This window comes from Vicugna pacos, chromosome 14, assembly GCF_048564905.1.
Source record: "Vicugna pacos chromosome 14, VicPac4, whole genome shotgun sequence".
NCBI lineage: Eukaryota > Metazoa > Chordata > Mammalia > Artiodactyla > Camelidae > Vicugna > Vicugna pacos.
Genome location: NC_133000.1, coordinates 35,060,724 through 35,077,790, shown reverse-complemented (window position 1 = coordinate 35,077,790; position 17,067 = coordinate 35,060,724). Strand labels below are relative to the sequence as shown.

At 39.1% G+C, this 17,067-nt stretch overlaps 1 protein-coding gene across 1 annotated transcript in view; it reads left to right on the top strand.

Moving 5' to 3' along the window:
- LOC140701238 (uncharacterized) overlaps nt 1-17,067 on the top strand; it is a 166,165-nt gene that overhangs the window by 23,608 nt on the left and 125,490 nt on the right. The gene's annotated exons all lie outside the window — the stretch shown is intronic.

The following is a 17,067-nucleotide window of genomic DNA, read 5'->3' as shown; positions in this document are numbered from 1 at the left end:
TACCTCTTCTCTCCTTCCCTGCCTTGTGTGATGATCTTAGCTCTGCCAACATATGGAAAAGAAGAGCTAAGTTCCAGAGTAGCCCAGGACTTTGCTGAGCTCGTTCAAGTGAGATTTGATAGGATTTAGTCTTGTGTTGAGATCTGTAGGTTAACTTAGCTAGAAACGTCCCGTCATTTGGATTTCCATAGGGGTATTAATTCTTGATAAAGATTGCTTTCTTGGTGAGAGGAAATTTAATACAACTGATGTCTTTCTCAAAAAAAAAATCTTATCTTTTAAGAAATTTAATATTCAAAATAATAGGAATATTTTAAAATGATAAACTAAGGCTTTCGTGTAGTTTCTTTGGTTTCTGAGTTGATGTGTAGGTAGACCCTTTGCATTACATAATAGCACATCTTTGTCAGTATTTAAAGAGCTGTTAGTGAGCGCCCTAGACCCCACTTTTGAAAGCATCATTAAAGCTTGCTCTGAAATAGTGAAGTCATATAGGACTTTTTTGCAGAAGCCAGATATTTGGTTTATAATCTGCAGCATAGCTCCCTTTATAAAATAATAATAGGTTCAAAATTAAGAAAGTGGAGAATAATTGATTTTTTTAAAAACTGAAACATAAACTTTCTTGTGCTAATGTTGCAACTGGAAATTTCGAAAAGAAAAATCCCACTGTAATATCATCTACGTGAAATACATATATGTCTGTCACGTTTGAATAGTAACTGCACAGTGGTTTTTGAAGTCAGGATCATTCCAGCTCAGATACTGGCAGTGATGTTTGCTGGTTTTCAATGGAAGAACCTAAATTTGCTTTCTTAGCTTTATTCTTTTCTTTTTCTTTTCTTTTCTTTTCTTTTCTTTTCTTTTCTTTTCTTTTCTTTTCTTTCCTTTTCTCTCTCTCTCTTTTTTTTTTTTGGGTAGTGCGAGGGTTGAGTAGTGCTGTGCCAGCATGATTTGGGGGCAATTTGGGGGCAGATGTCGTGCAGCAGCAGTGAGATATTTCCATGCCTTTTACTTTCTGGACATCACCAGGGAACATGTGTGGTTTGTGCCTGCAGGATGCGATGCTGCAGGACTCCCTGGTCCATCAATGTTATGTCTTGGAGCTGCTCCGGTCAGTGAATGATTTTCTGTGGCTTGGAGCTAATGTGGTCTGATGCAGATGATCAGATGTGTAACTAAAGTACTGTTACTTGAAATAAGAGAAAAGCTAGCAAAAATGTCTCTAAAATACAGGATGAGGGAGGAGAATTGGCTGAGCTGCTTGCAGAGGGGAATATTCTCAGGTGACTCCCTCACTGTGTCTCCTGTCACTCTCCCCCACAGCCCTGCACGGCAGTCCTACTGAAGCAACCATGCACTTTCTCAGAAACGCGCTGAATTTCCTTGTGCCTCTGATTGTTCGCTTTTTTTTTTTTTGAAAGCACATCTTGCCCTTTGCTTAAATGCCGGCCTTGCTAGCCACCACTTACACTCATTCTTCTGGACCTCGTCCATATATAGCTGCTGAATGGATGAACAAAATGTAGTATCTCCATTTAGCGGAACATTATTCAGACATAAGAGTGAATAAAAAAGAAAAAATAAATAAAGGGGAATATGAAAAATCCATCTGCTCTGGGAAGTCCACCCTGACTGCTCAACCCGGCCTTTTCCCTTTGAAATCCCATCCCTTATACCCCTCTCTACTATTTTTGATAGTATTTACCACCTTCTAATAAAGTTTAACATTTTCAAAAGAAAAGAGACATGCTGATACCACTTCAACATGGGAAAGCCTTGATAACAGCACGTTAATTGAAAGGAACCAGACACAAACGGCCGCATATTGTTGATTTCAGTGATCTGAAATGCCCAGAATAGGCTCATGCAGTGGCAGAGAGCAGATGATGGTTGCAAGGGGCTGGGTGGAGGAGGGTTGTGGAGTGACTGCTAGTGACAGGGGTGTTCTATTGGGGTGATGAAGTGTTCTGGAAATAGATGGTGGTGAGGGCTGCACAACCGTGAGAGTGCAGAAGACTACTGAGCGCTGTCTCTGGGAGTGCCTGTTGTTGGGGCGGCTTTATTTGTTCTCATCCTGTAATGTGAAGGGTCATCTTGTGCTGAGATCATTCAACTCCTGTGAGTGGTAAGGCTAAGAGACTTTGCAGAGTCATGTTTCTTTTTTCCCCCTTGCTGAGTGTAGGCAAAAATGGTTTAAGCCTGAGAAAGTGCTCCATATGCAGAAATGTCTTTCAGTTTTGCCTGGTGTAAAAATCTTGAGAGCTTTTTAATCGTTTAGGACAGTCTGTAGGGGGAAACAGCCCGTGAAGCCTGGGTGAGACCTGGAAGAGCCACTCTTCCCTCCCAGACACGGGTGGGGATTTCACCCCCGTTCAGGCAGTGAAGGGCCAAGACCCATGAGTGAAGTTGACAGTCGTGAATATTTATGTGTATCCGCTGCTTCATCTTGGATATTAATTTCTAGCTGAGTCATTTTGTGGCGGCAGACTCTTCCTACATCAGGAATTTATAGTATCTGCTCTTTGAGGTGAAGACCTGACAGACTTGATTATTTAACAGTCTATCTTGTATTGATATCTCAAATTCCCTTGTCAATCGCAAAACAGCAGAAATACAGACGTCCTTTAATGCCGATGCGACCTGGAGCAGGTTTAGTTTCTGTGCCTCAGTGGCCTTATCTGTGGGTGGGGAAGTTTATAACAGTGCTTCCCTCAGAGGGGCTGGTGAGAGGAGACTGAGAAGCACAAATGGAAGACTTACACGAGATGCTCATGAATGACAAAATTTAGTGCTGTCAGCCTGGTGAGGCCTCAGGGACAGAGATGTCAGAACAGAGCAGCCCTAGCCGGAGTTCGATCCGCATTGGCAGGTTTTATGATCACTATCACCACTGTGGGTTATCAGGTAGTTTTAAGACTTGGTAATATGAATTCATGAATAGTGTTACAGACTAGACAACTCAGATCCGGTTTACATAGTTCTCAAGATTTCCTGTGAGAAATGGATATTTTTTCCCCATCTTAAATCTGAGTGGATTCTCTAAAAAAATTCCGTAGTCCTCCATCTTTTTCCTTTAATTCTCCTTTTTTTAAAAAAAAAGTTTTTAAATGGAGTTACTGGGGACTGAACTGAGGGCCTCACGCGTGCTGAGCACATACTATCTCAACTGAGGTATACTCTCACCCATATTTTTTTTAAACTTTACTTTCTTAGTATGCAGAGGTTAGAGGCCTCTAATTCTTTTTTTGGAGACTTGTCTATAAACCTGTAAATCTAAAATTAATGGACAAAATTTGGTTTATTAAAAAAATCATTAGAACTTTCTTGAATCCATTCAAAAGGAAATGCTTATTGAGATAAAATGTTTCTCCTTTATGGTGATTTCTAATTTTTGGTCTAGCTTAACTTATTAAAAGTAATCCTCATCATCATAATGACCAAGCTTGCTGTGAGTGGACACCTACCAAAAGCTAAACTGTTTTTCTCATGTTTTACTTCAAAGCAGGTATTTGACGATAGGTATAAATGTCTCCTTTTTGCAGCTGAGGGATTGAGAGGTGGGCAGCTTGTCCCAAATCAAACGCAGCTGGCGGTGCCTAGCTCGGTGCTGGAACCCAGGCTGCACAGGATGCATTCTCAATTTCTCCTCTGATCAGCCTCCCGTTGAGTGGTTTCCAGAACACCTGTGAGTCCATAAATGACCGATTTTGGCGATCTCAGCCTGATGAGGCCTTCAGAGGAGAGACACCATTGAGAATGTGAGACAGAGTGGCATAAATTAAAATTGTACATTTTCACAAATGTTGCATTCTCAGGTAATGACTTAAATAGTTTATGTTTTCTTTATTTTAGTGCTATGTAAGCACTAAAAACAAAACGTTAAAAATGATTATAGTGCAAAATAGGAGTGGGCTTTGAAAGTCCAATCATTGCTAATGATGTTGCTTGTTTTTCTCTAGTGGTGCTTTTTGACAGAATAATTTACAGTGACTGAATTTATTTTATGTATGTAGTCTTAGTATGGAGGAAAAGTTTGTCAGTGAATATTGAAAGTAAAATCTTTACTCTTTTCTTTCTTGATGATAAATATGTACGTTGTTTCCATGGCTTAAGTATATTTCCTCATTTGTGAAATTTGAGTGATGCCGTTTACCGTGTCTGACTGTGAGAGGTAGATGCCTTGTATACAAAGCATCCAAGAGCTGCTTAGTAAAAATGTGCTGTCACAATGACAGATAGTTTAGAAGGATCAACTGTGAATACTAAAGAGGGTGGCTTGTTTCTGATGCATATTCAATATGGATATATATGAATATGGCTTAAAGTAACAAGGATTCAGGGTTTTGTGTGTGTGTGTGCGTGCAGTATGAAGTTTTAATGAAATCTGTATCATTCTATTGAGACAGGGACTAGTTAAATTGACTTAAGCAGACGACCTTGAAGATTATTTACACAGAATGTGTATTGTTACAACTCAGTGTACATGCTGCCGTGTAACTATACACTCAGACATTTAAATTCGTAGGAATCTGACCAGAAGCATTAAGTTTAGAAAAATCCACATTGATCATTTTCAGGGAATAAGCTTCTCTCTTTTGTGATTAAAGAAAATTTTGATTTATTTTTCTGCACTCTTAATAGGTTTTAAAATATCAAAATATTGATTTGACATGTCAGCTTTTTTAATAGAAAAAAGCTCATGCTGTTTTAATATGTAAATAAATGTTTTTGTATTTCAATACACTTCTATGACTTCCTGGCTCTTTGAGAAGTATTTTGCAAGATACTTAGATTACCTACTGTTGGAAAAAATACAGACATGACATTTATGAATATAGGGCTAATACAGGTCTGTTGGTTTTTGCTACAGTGCAAGACATGAGGACTAGGAGAGCTTTGCTGCTGATGGCCAGGAGGACAGATCCCAGATCTCAGTCTCCCCTCCTGTAAAATGAAGTGGCTGGACTGGATTCTTTCCTCTTCAAAGATGAGTTTCCATGAGCCTGTGTCTTTTGTATATATTCAGGAGTATTAGCAATATCTGATTAAGTACTGAATACCCCTCCCTTTCCTGAAGCGAAGTGCAGTATGTGCTACATAAGCATTTAGTTATCTGATTCTTGTTTCTGATCCACAGACAATTTTTGTGTTGCATCTTTCCAGGCAACCTGGAAGGCCTTTTAAGCCATAGGTGGCGCTGTTGCACTTTCTTACAGTCTTAACTTTCCTGTTTGTAAAGGAAGTCTTAAACAACGTTATTTTTTTTTATTCCTTTGCTTAGTGCTTCAGGGTAGCAAATTGTCCATTATGTCTGACTACCTGGAAATATTATTCTTCTTACGTCTTAGTTTTATTCTGTGATCTCGCTGTGAACATTTCAGACTTCCTGTGCAAACAGTGGCAACATCGGACTTTTCTTTTTTTTTTTTTTACATTTTTTATTGATTCATAATCATTTTACAGTGTTGTGTCAAATTCCAGTGTTCAGCACAATTTTTCAGTCATTCATGGACATATACACACTCATTGTCACATTTTTTTCTCTGTGATTTATCATAACATTTTGTGTATATTTCCCTGTGCTATAAAGTGTAATCTTGTTTATCTATTCTACAACTTTGAAATACCAGTCTATCCCTTCCCACCCTCTACCCCCTCCCCGGTAACCACAAGTCTGTATTCTCTGTCTGTGAGTCTATTTCTGTCCTGTATTTATGCTTTGTTTTTGTTTGTTTGTTTGTTTTGGTTTTTTAGATTCCACACAATAGCGATCTCATATGGTATTTTTCTTTCTCTTTCTGGCTTACTTCACTTAGAATGACATTCTCAAAGAGCATCTATGTTGCTGCAAATGGTGTTATGTTGTCGGTTTTTATGGCTGAGTAGTATTCCATTGTAAAAACATACCATATCTTCTTTATCCAGTCACCTGTTGTTGGACATTTAGGCTGTTTCCATGTTTTGGCTATTGTAAATAGTGCTGCTATGAACATTGGAGTGCAGGTGTCATCCTGAAGTAGATTTCCTTCTGGATACAAGCACAGGAGTGGGATTCCTGGGCCATATGGTAAGTCTATTCCTAGTCTTTTGAGGAATATCCACACTGTTTTCCACAGTGGCTGCACCAAACTGCATTCCCACCAGCAGTGCAGGAGGGTTCCCCTTTCTCCACAGCCTCTCCAGCATTTGTCATTTGTGGATTTTTGAATGACGGCCATTCTGCCTGGTGTGAGGTGATACCTCATTGTAGTTTTGATTTGCATTTCTCTGATAATTAGTGATATTGAGCATTTTTTCATGTGCTTTTTGATCATTTGTAGGTCTTTCTTGGAGAATTGCTTGTTTAGGTCTTCTGCCCATTTTTGGATTGGGTTGTTTATTTTTTTCTTATTGAGATGTATGAGCTGCTTATATATTCTGGAGATCAAGCCTTTGTCGGTTACATTTGCAAAAATTTTCTCCCATTCCATAGGTTTTCTTCTTCCATTACTTCTGGTTTCCTTTGCTCTGCAGAAGCTTGTAAGTTTCATTAGGTCCCATTTGTTTATTCTTGCTTTAATTTCTTCTAGGAGAAAATTTTTGAAATGTATGTCAGATAATGTTTTGCCTATGTATTCCTCTAGGAGGTTCATTGTATCTTTTCTTATGTTAAAGTCTTTAATCCATTTTGAGTTGATTTTTGTATATGGTGTAAGGGAGTGTTCTAGCTTCATTGTTTTACATGCTGCTGTCCAGGTTTCCCAACACCATTTGCTGAAGAGACTGTCTTTATTCCATTGTATATTCTTGCCTCCTTTGTCGAGATGTGTTGACCAAAAGTTTGTGGGTTCATTTCTGGGCTCTCTATTCTGTTCCATTGGTCTATATGTCTGTTTTGGTACCAATACCATGCTGTCTTGATGACTGTAGCTCTATAGTATTGTCTGAAGTCTGGGAGAGTTATTCCTTCAGCCTCTTTCTTTCTCTTCAGTAATTCTTTGGCAATTCTAGGTCTTTGATGATTCCATATAAATTTTATTATGATTTGTTCTAGTTCTGTGAAATATGTCCTGGGTAATTGGATAGGGATTGCATTAAATCTGTAGATTGCCTTGGGCCGTGTGACCATTTTAACAATATTGATTCTTCCAATCCAGGAGCATGGAATATCTTTCCATTTTTTAAAGTCTTCTTTAATTTCCTTCATCAGTGGTTTATAGTTTTCTGTGTATAATTCTTTCACCTCCTTGGTTAGATTTATTCCCAGATATTTTATTACTTTGGGTGCTATTTTAAAGGGGAGTGTTTCTTTACTTTCTTTTTCAGTTGATTTATCGTTAGTGTAAAGAAAGGCAACTGGTTTTTGAACGTTAATTGTGTAACCTGCTACCTTGCTGAATTCTTCAATCAGCTCTAGAAACTTTTGTGTGGACCTTTTAGGGTTTTCTATATATAGTAACATGTCATCAGCATATAATGACACTTTTAACTCTTCTTTTCCAATTTGGATCCCTTTTATTTCTTTCTCTTGCCTGACTGCTGTGGCTAGGACTTCCAGGACTATTTTGAATAGGAGTGGTGATAGTGGGCATCCTTGTCTTGTCCAGATTTTAGTGGGAAGCTTTTGAGATTTTCACCGTTGAGTACTATGCTGGCTGTAGGTTTGTCATATATAGCTTTTATTATGTTGAGATATGTTCCCTCTATACCCACTTTGGCGAGATTTTTTATCATAAATGGATGTTGGATTTTATAAAATGCTTTTTCTGCATCGATTGAGATGATCATGTGGTTTTTGTCCTTTCTCTTGTTGATGTGATGTATTACATTGATTGATTTGCGTATGTTGAACCAGCCTTGTGTCCCTGCGATGAACCTCACTTGGTCATGATGTATAATCTTTTTTATGTGTTGTTGAATTCTATTTGCTAAAATTTTGGTGAGGATTTTGGCGTTTATGTTCATCAGTGACATTGGCCTATAATTCTCTTTTTTTTTGTAGTGTCTTTGCCTGGTTTTGTATCAGGGTGATGGTGGCTTCATAGAATGAGTTTGGGAGAATTCCCTCCTTTTCAATCATCTGGAAGAGTTTGAGAAGGGCTGGTGTGAGTTCTTCTTTTATGTTTGGTAGAATTCCCTGGTGAAGCCATCCGGTCCTGGACTTTTATTTGTAGGGAGGTTTTTAATTTCTATTTCTATTTCCTTTCTAGTGATCGGATTGTTTAAGTGTTCAGTTTCTTCTTGATTCAGTTTTGGTGGACAGTATGTTTCCAGAAATTTGTCCATCTCCTCTAGGTTATCCAGTTTGGTTCCATATACTTTTTCATAATATTTTCATATGATATTCTATATTTCTATTTTGTTTGTTGTAATTTCTCCATTTTCCTTTCTTATTTTGCTAATTTGTGCTCTCTCTTTTTTCTTCTTTGTGAGCTTGGCCAGAGGTTTGTGGACTTTATTTACTTTTCCAAAAAAACAGCTTTTGATTCTGTTGATTTTTCCTATGGTCTTGTTAATCTCCATTGTATTTAATTCCTCTCTGATCTTTATTATTTCCTTCCTTCTGCTGCTTTTTGGGGCTTTTTGTTCTTTTTCTAATTCATTCAGGTGTTGGGTTAACTTGTTTATTTGAGATTGTTCTTTTTTGAGGAAGGCCTGTATTGGTATAAGCTTCCCTCTTAGCACTGCCTTTGCTGTCCCATAGGTTTTGAGTGGTTGTGCTTTCATTATCATTTTTCTCAAGGCATTTTTTAATTTCAGCTTTGATTTCCTCATTGATCCATTTTTTTTTCAATAACATATTGTTTAATGTCCATGCTTTTCTTTTTTTCTCTTTTGTTTCTCTGTTGTTGATTTCCAGTTTCATGGCATTGTGGTCAGTAAAGATGCTTGAGATAATTTCTATCTTCTTAATATTGTTGAGGTTTCTTTTGTGCCCAAGTACATGATTGATCCTGGAAAATGTTCCATGTGCACTTGAAAAGAATGTATATTCTATTTTTGGGGGGTGTAAAGCTCTGAAAATATCCACCAAATCTAGTTTTTCTATTGTAGTATTTAATTTCTCTGTTGCCTTGTTTATTTTCTGTCTGGAAGATCTGTCTAGTGATGTTAATGCAGTGTTAAAATCTCCAACTATGATTGTATCCCCATCAATATCCCCCTTTATCTCTGTTAGTAATTCTTGTATGTACTTAGGTGCTCCTATATTGGGTGCATATATATTAACGAGTGTAATGCCTTCATCTTGTATCACTCCTTTAATCATTATAAAATGTCCCTCTTTATCTTTATTTATGGCCTTTGTTTTAAAGTCTATTTTGTCTGAAATCAGTACTGCAACACCTGCTTTTTTGGCTTTTCCATTTGCATGGAATATCCTTTTCCATCCTTTCACTCTCAATCTATATGTGTCCTCCCTAAAGTGGGTCTCTTTTATGCAGCATATTGAAGGTTCTTGCTTTATTATCCACTCTGCCACTCTATGTCTTTTGACTGGAGCATTTAGTCCATTAACATTTACAGTAATTAATGATAGATGTGTGTTTATTGCCATTTTGAACTTATCTTTGCAGTTGAATTGATATATCCTCTTTGTTCCTTTCTTCTTCCTTTTGTGGTTTGGTAATTTTCCTTTCTATTATCATGGATTTTATTTAATTTTTGTGACTCCCTTGTAAATTTTTGACTTGTGGTTACCCTTTTTTGTAAATCTATTAACCTATACCCGGTTTTATTAAACTGATAATAACATGATCTCAAACCCATCCTTCTGTTAAAAAAATTTAAAAAAGAAAGAAAAAAAGATTCTATATTTCCCTGCCTCCCTCTCCCACTCTCAGTGATTTGTATGTCTTCTTTTATAATTTCGTGTTTTCTTTATTTGTAATTCATGGGTTATCACCTTTCCAGCTGTACGTTTCTCATTTCTGTAGCATCCTGCTGCTTTTCAATTTAGAATAGCCATTTCAATATTTCTTTTAGCATGGGTTTAGTGTTGCTAAACTCCTGCAGCTTCTTTTTTTTTTTTGTCTGTGAAACTCTTTATTTCTCCTTCTATCCTAAAGGGTAGCCTTGCTGGATAAAGTATCATAGGCTGCATCTTTTTTTCATTCAGGGCTTTGAATATATCTTGCCACTCCCTTCTGGCCTGTAGTGTTTGTGTAGAGAAATCAGCTGAGAGCCTTATGGGGGTTCCCTTGTAATTCACTCTTTGCTTTGCTCTTGCTGCCTTTATAATCATTTCTTTATCCTTGACTCTGGCCATCTTGATTATGATATGTCTTGGTGTGGGTGTATTTGGGTTCTTCCTGTTTGGGACCCTCTGAGCTTCCTGTACTTGGATATCTGATTCCTTCTTTAAGTTTGGGAAGTTTTCAGTCATGATTTCTTCAAAAACCTTTTCAATCCCCTTTGATCCTTCTTCCCCTTCTGGGACCCCTATTATGCGAAGATTGGGATGCTTTATATTATCCCATAGGTCCCTTATGCTATTATCATTATTTTTTATTTGCTTATCTTGTAGTTCTTCTGAATGGGTGCTTTCTGTTGCCCTGTCTTCTAGATCACTAATTCGTTCCTCTGCATTAACTAGTCGGCTTTGCACAGCTGTTAGATCATTCCTCATCTCTGTCAATGAGTTTTCCCATTTTGCTTGGCTCTTCTTTATAGCTTCAATTTCATCTTTGACATATTTTATTTCTCTAAGCACTATCTCTTTTAATTCCTTCAGCAATTTGACCACTCCTTTTTTGAAATCTTGATCTAGTTGGCTATTTAAGTCTATTTCATTGAGCTTTCTTTCAGGGGATTCCTCTTGTTCTTTTAATTGGGAAAGGTTTCTCTGCTTCTTCATCTTGCTCATACCTCTCTGGCATTGTGGTTTATGGAGTATCAGTTCTCTATTTTGGATCTTAAGAATTTTATCTATCTAATGCCTATTTAGGAATAGAACTTAGAAAAAAAAAAGAAAAAAAAAGAAAAAAGAAAATAAAGAGAAAAAAGAGAAAAAAATAAGAGAGAGAGAGAAAGATTTTTAAAAGAAGGGAGAAAGAGGGTTTGAAAACATTGTATAATGAATAATAGAAGAGCGGGTTGAAGTAGAGTATTAATCGGGTGGAGACGTCCTTTTAAAACCTTTAAAAAATAAAAAAGGGGGGTGGGGAGATGAATATATGTGTTTGAAGCCTGTGTCTAATCAATAACAGGACATCAAAATCCAAGAGAAATAGAAATGAATTAAGAAGTAAAAATTAAGAGAGTAATTGAAAATAGAACAGGTAAAAACAGATTAAAAACAAAACAAAACAAAAACGAAAACCAAAAAACAAAAAACAAAACAAAACAAACAAAAAAAAAAGGTTGTTGTCGTTGTTCTCCTGGAGTCTGTGTGCTTTTAATGTGAAGTCCTTCTGTCTTCATCCTGTTTTGGAAGCTCAGCTTGTTTTCATAGGCCCTCCGTTGGCGCCCTCTTCTGTGCTGCTCCCAGCACTTGTCGGCAAGCAGATCGCGCCTCCTCCTAACACGGGGTCAGATGCAGCTCTCTTTTGCTGCGGGCGGGCGGGTCACTGCCCCTCCGGATGCCGCAGTCAGATGTTGCAGGCTGGACAGGCATGATGGCGGGTCGTGCCCCTCCCAGCACCTCGGTCAGGGGTTGTGTTCCTGCCCGACAGGCGGGGGGCCGCTCTCCCCCTGCCTGCGCCGCCGGTAGCTCCGCTGCTCTGTGCGGCTGCGTGCTCTGCGCCGGCGCTCCGCCCTGGCCGGCGCTCCGAACATCGGACTTCTCTTGCAGTGTTAGAAACCAGTGAGCCGGGATTTTATAAAAGAGCTAGAAGAGGCCTCTGGAGCACCTTAAAGCTGAAAAGTGTACTGAGTTCCCTAAGTATTATCCCCACCACTGTGTGTCAATGGGTGGTAGGAGATTTGGTACATATACGAAGGGGTGTAGTGTTTTGACTTGGGTTTGCGTGCACGCGCTGCCACTGAGCTAAGTGATCCTGAGTCAGTTCGTTCGGAGTTTTTCCCTCGTCTGTGAGATGGGGACACTCATTTCTGCTTTGTAGAATTGTGAGAATAAGAAATTATGTAAAATGTTTAGCACAGTGTGTATGTCAAGAGGGCTCATAAACTTAACTGCTGTTTGGTGTGAAGCCATCATTTGATAGTCTTTGGCAATTACTGAGAAACAGGAAAATAAGGAAAGCTGGTTTTATGATGAAAGATATTTGAGGAAGTTCCATAGTTCCTAAACACATAATTTAGCATCAGCAGAGTCAGGACCGTTACACAGTCGCCCTGAACCAATGTTAAGCCACAGAATTTTTTGTTACTTCATATATGTTGGGGCTTAAGGGGACCCAATACTTATACACATGTTGTGTCCAGCAGCCAACTGAGAGATGACAAAGAAGAACAGGCAGGCGATAAATGTCTCCATTATTACTGATGAAGCCACATTCTCCATGAAATTCAGGGCTGTGGGAGAGTGAGTGTCATGACACTATGTCCCAGAATTAGAGACTCACGCAGTCCCAGGTAACTCTGGGCCACAGCGAGCATTCCCTTGAGAGGATCTGGCCCATAATGCACAGGAGTGTCTTGCCATGGAGCTGAGCATCCCAGCTGCTTCCTAATGGTGGCCAACACTGGAGGGAAAGGAAAGGTTTCATATGCCCTGCTTGTCTCCCCGGACTCACACCTCAATCTGTTAGTGTGAGGAGGGCTAGCTGTGGGCCAGTGGTCAGGGGTGTGAAGGGAGAAGCAGTCTCCCATGGACCAGAGGAGTGGGGAGGAGGGATCCCCTCCCTCAGTTTAAACAGGTGGTGGCTAGAAAGAGAAGGGTGCTCCTCAAGAGTTTATAAGAGGGGAAATAAGGATTTCCTTTGGGACTCAGACTAGCCATGAAACACAGAAGATGATTAGATGGGAGACTTGTAAATCACTTTCTTATTAAATTGACATTTGTTGGGCACCAAAAATATGCTACATTCTTTTCTGAGAGTTTTACAGAAGTGAATCCTTCAATCTTCACAACAAGTGAGTAAGAAAGATTTGATTGTTATCCCAGGTTTACAGTGTGGAAATTGAGGCACACAGAGGGTAAGTAATTTGGCCAAGGTAACAGAGCTAGTAAGTGGCAGAGCTGGGGTTTAAACCCTGGCTATCTGGTTTCCAGGCTCCCAGGGATGAGCTTTGGGAGTTTAGAGGTATCTGCATCCCTGGATCTCTGTACCTCTGCATCAGTTAGACCAGAAAGGACAGGGAAAGGGGAGTTATACAGGGGCTCACAGTCGTGTCTCAGCCATTGCCCATGAAGTGTGCCCCGTGATTGGCGTTAATTGTTTTCCAGGCAGTAGATCTGTTCTTATAACAGAAATTTAGTCCATTGAGTTAATCTAGAAACTCTTCCTGCTCTGCTTCTGTCCAAGCTTGCCATGTGACTGCCTGCCCGAGATTGGGCCATGGAGGAGAATCTGTACTCATGGTTGAACTCTGATATTTCAATCTCTTTTGTAGTTTCACATCTCCTGTTACATTAATAAATTGAATTTCTGGTTTTCTTGCATCAGTGTGTCATAAGTTTAGTTAATGTGAAACCAGTCCATGGGAGCCCAGGGGTGCTGACGGTATAATTTCTGAGCATGTGGCATTTCTACCCGTGCAGATGTGGCTGGACGATGTCCACCTTCCTCACTGATTTCTCCCAGCAGCAGGGTCCTCTCCCACCCCCGGATGTGAGGATGGGATCTCTCTGAGTAGGTCAGTCAGAGGCCGAGTCCACCAATCAGATGAAGTACCTGGAAGTGGGTTTAATAGAAGAAAAGGGCTTCCAGGTATTCCGATGGGCTGTTCGAGTCCGTTTGGTGAAAAGCTGTCCACTGTCTGTGGTTGAGCTGCTTCTTTGCTGTTTAAAACTCTGTATTACATGAAGGGATTTTAAAAAGCAGAAAGGTGTGATTTCAGGTGGTACATCTGCACCGGTGACTAGTGCTGGATGACCGCCTTTGTGAGGAATAGACGGAGTCTTACAAACTTCATAAAACAGCTTTAAAAGCTCTGCATATGGGGTGCACTTCGTACGGGGTCCAGTTCATGACTGGTCGTGCTGAGAGGGCACGTAACTGATGATGGCAGAAAGGACACGGAGGCATCAAAAAGGTCTCAGTCATGTTCCGTGTTTAGAGGATGGAGCACAGTGTAATATATTTGAGCTGGTTTTTCACTGAACACTTTAGAGTATTTTCTAGGACTCCCCAATCCCCCAAGGTTCCATGCAGCTGGGTGTCCCCTCAGTGCATCTCTGTCAGCGCTTTCCCTGGGCTGATGTGGTGTCACGGGAAGCAGGACGGTCAGCGTCCCCAGCTCCTCTGAGCTCCGTCTCCTCATCCGCAGAGCCTGGTTTCTCATCCGTGTCTACTTAGTAGGGTTGCTGAGAATCACACGTGATGCTTGTCAGGTGTGATTTGTGGTTGTCTCTGTGATTGGCATTTAGTCAATATTTGATAGAAACACTTGTTTTTTATTATAATTGTGGCTCCTAGATTGCAGTGGTTTTTAGTCTGCATTTATTTTTTTATATAAATTTATTCTTATTTTTAAATAAACACTTGTATTTATTTATTTTCATGAAGGTACTGGGGATTGAAGCCAGGAACATATGCATGCTCAACAGGTGCTCTACAACGGAGTAATACCCACCCTCCTTGTCTGCACTTTAAAATAAATATTTCAATACACAAAATATTTCTTAAACACCATCATGGGTCCTATTTTCTGCATAGACAATTGAATACATATGCCATCTCAATACGAATAAATGTCGTAGGGACATACCTTTCTAAATCTGTTAACGTGTTTTAAAACGATCATAGCTAGTGAAAAACACGAGTCTTGGATCCACTACTTCTTAGTGTCTGCTTTGCCATCATGGGGAATTATATTCTACAGAGAAGGCTAATTGGATCTCATTGATATTTGGATGATTTTGCAATGTTCAAGGCTTTCAAAAGCTGACCGTTTTGTATTTTAAACTAACTACAAAGTTATCTTCTAGAAGTTGTAAGTCCTTAGCTTGTGAAGTGCCCAGTAATTCAGTTTGTATATGTCTGTGTCTCTGTGAACGTGTATGTGTGTGATTTCAGGAATGTAGCAATAAGTTCCATATAGCCTTCTGAAACCTTTCTCCTCCAGTTCAAGGTGTAAATATATATTTACACAAATAAATTGATACTCTTTTGTGATTTGGCATATTGGTGGGAATAAGAGGTTCTCATAATTGTTTCAGAAGGGTTGGGGAGCATGAGCTTAGAAAATGAGAGGAGATAGAGGCAGGGAGGTTCTTTAAACTTTGTGCAAGATGAGAAACAGTAGCTTTTCTTTTTTCTTCTAAAGCAAACTGGCACTGAATTGTAAAATACTAATACTCAGAATTGCTTTTCTGATCAGAGACAAGTTCCTCAGATTTTTCAAGGCAACATGAATGATGAAATGTGTTTTAGCAGTTATCTTTAAAAGTAGCTTTATTTTTCAAGTAAAAGGCTATAGCCTGTTTTTTTTTTTGTTCCAGCTGTACAAGAATTTCTCATTGATCCAGGTACGTGATCAATGTGTTTAGTTTCTTTGGGTTATTTTTTTTTAAAGTGCTTGATTCATTCTGGTGTGAATGAATGTTTAAAATTTCTGGATTTTGATCTTTAAAACTTGCTGATTTATCAGAACTGCTAAAAACCTGATGTTTGTTCCTTGTTTGGTGGGGCAACCTATTGATTTATGTTGTCTGTTATAGAGGGAAATTCTTCCTCTAGCCTGTAGATAATTAAGTGAATGGTTTGCAGTGTGCCTTAAAAATTATTTGAATGCATTGAGCATGTTTGTCCAGTGAATTTTGGATTGAGTCATAATAATGACTTTGCTTTGATTCTGTGGCTTTTGTCCTCTCCACAAGAATTTGAATTCTCTGTTGAATTTTGTATTCGTGTTCTTAACAGGGGAAGGAATTTTGCATATTTTACAGAGGTGGGTTTTCCTATCCCCTCTGAATTCCTTCTGTAATTGATACAGCGAAAATCTGTTATTGCAGTGCTTAATTATTTCATAAAAAAATTTTTGGCTTAATCAGAAACAATGACAAAGAATGATAAGAAAAAATATGAAAACCTTCCTTCCTTTGAAGAATAGAAATGAGGTGTTCAGGCTCACACGTGCTTTGTACCTGACACACTTACTCTCATGTCATTGTGTATCATGATTTGGAGATGGAGTTGCTTCAGGTTTATAGATTTTTGTTGTAACATTTGTGTTGAATTCATTCTCTAGGCATGATGATTCCTGTTGCCTTTGTGGAAAGTGTAGATGAAGGGAAACAAATGCTTTGTTTTGTTTTCAGGAGGCCTGAGATGTTGATGAGAAAAGAGTAGAGGGTGGGCTGAGGAAAATAGTGACAGACCCTCACCTCCAGGCTGAAATTGATGAACAAAGAAATCAATTAAGTGTATCGGTATTTGACTAATAGAAGTCAGACAGCCCAGACTGTCTAGTTATGCCCAAAGGAAAGTACTGAATTCACCTGCAGAATTAGGTGCTTTTCCATGTAGAAGCAGCTTAGAGCAATCAGAAAAATCAGTCTTATGATGAGATATAAAAAGAATACAATATCTTTTATTTCTGAAACTTTTCTACGGAAAGTTGTGTAGAGCTAAAATTAATTTTCAAGCACCAGGAGTTAAGAGTTTAGGTGGTTCTGTGGGATCGTTATTCAGGGATGTGTCTAGACCCTGCTGGAGTGGCCGAAGCTGGCAGGAAAAGACCCAGAGCCAGGATTTGTCATCCTAGGATGTCCTCCATAATGGTTCCATGTGGGAGCCCATGATTGGGTTAACAAATTGTAACACATCCCAGCCGACTGTCAACTTTAAGAAGAAAAAATGTGCTTAGTAACTGCTTTAAAGCAAGCACCTGTGCATCCTCACTTCTGTCTCCTTGCCATAAAAAGGAGAGACAATGCCTTGCTTACATATTTGAGGGTATAGATAGCACTCTGCTTATTGCACAGCAATGACCCAGGCCCTCAGCTATAAACGCCGGGCC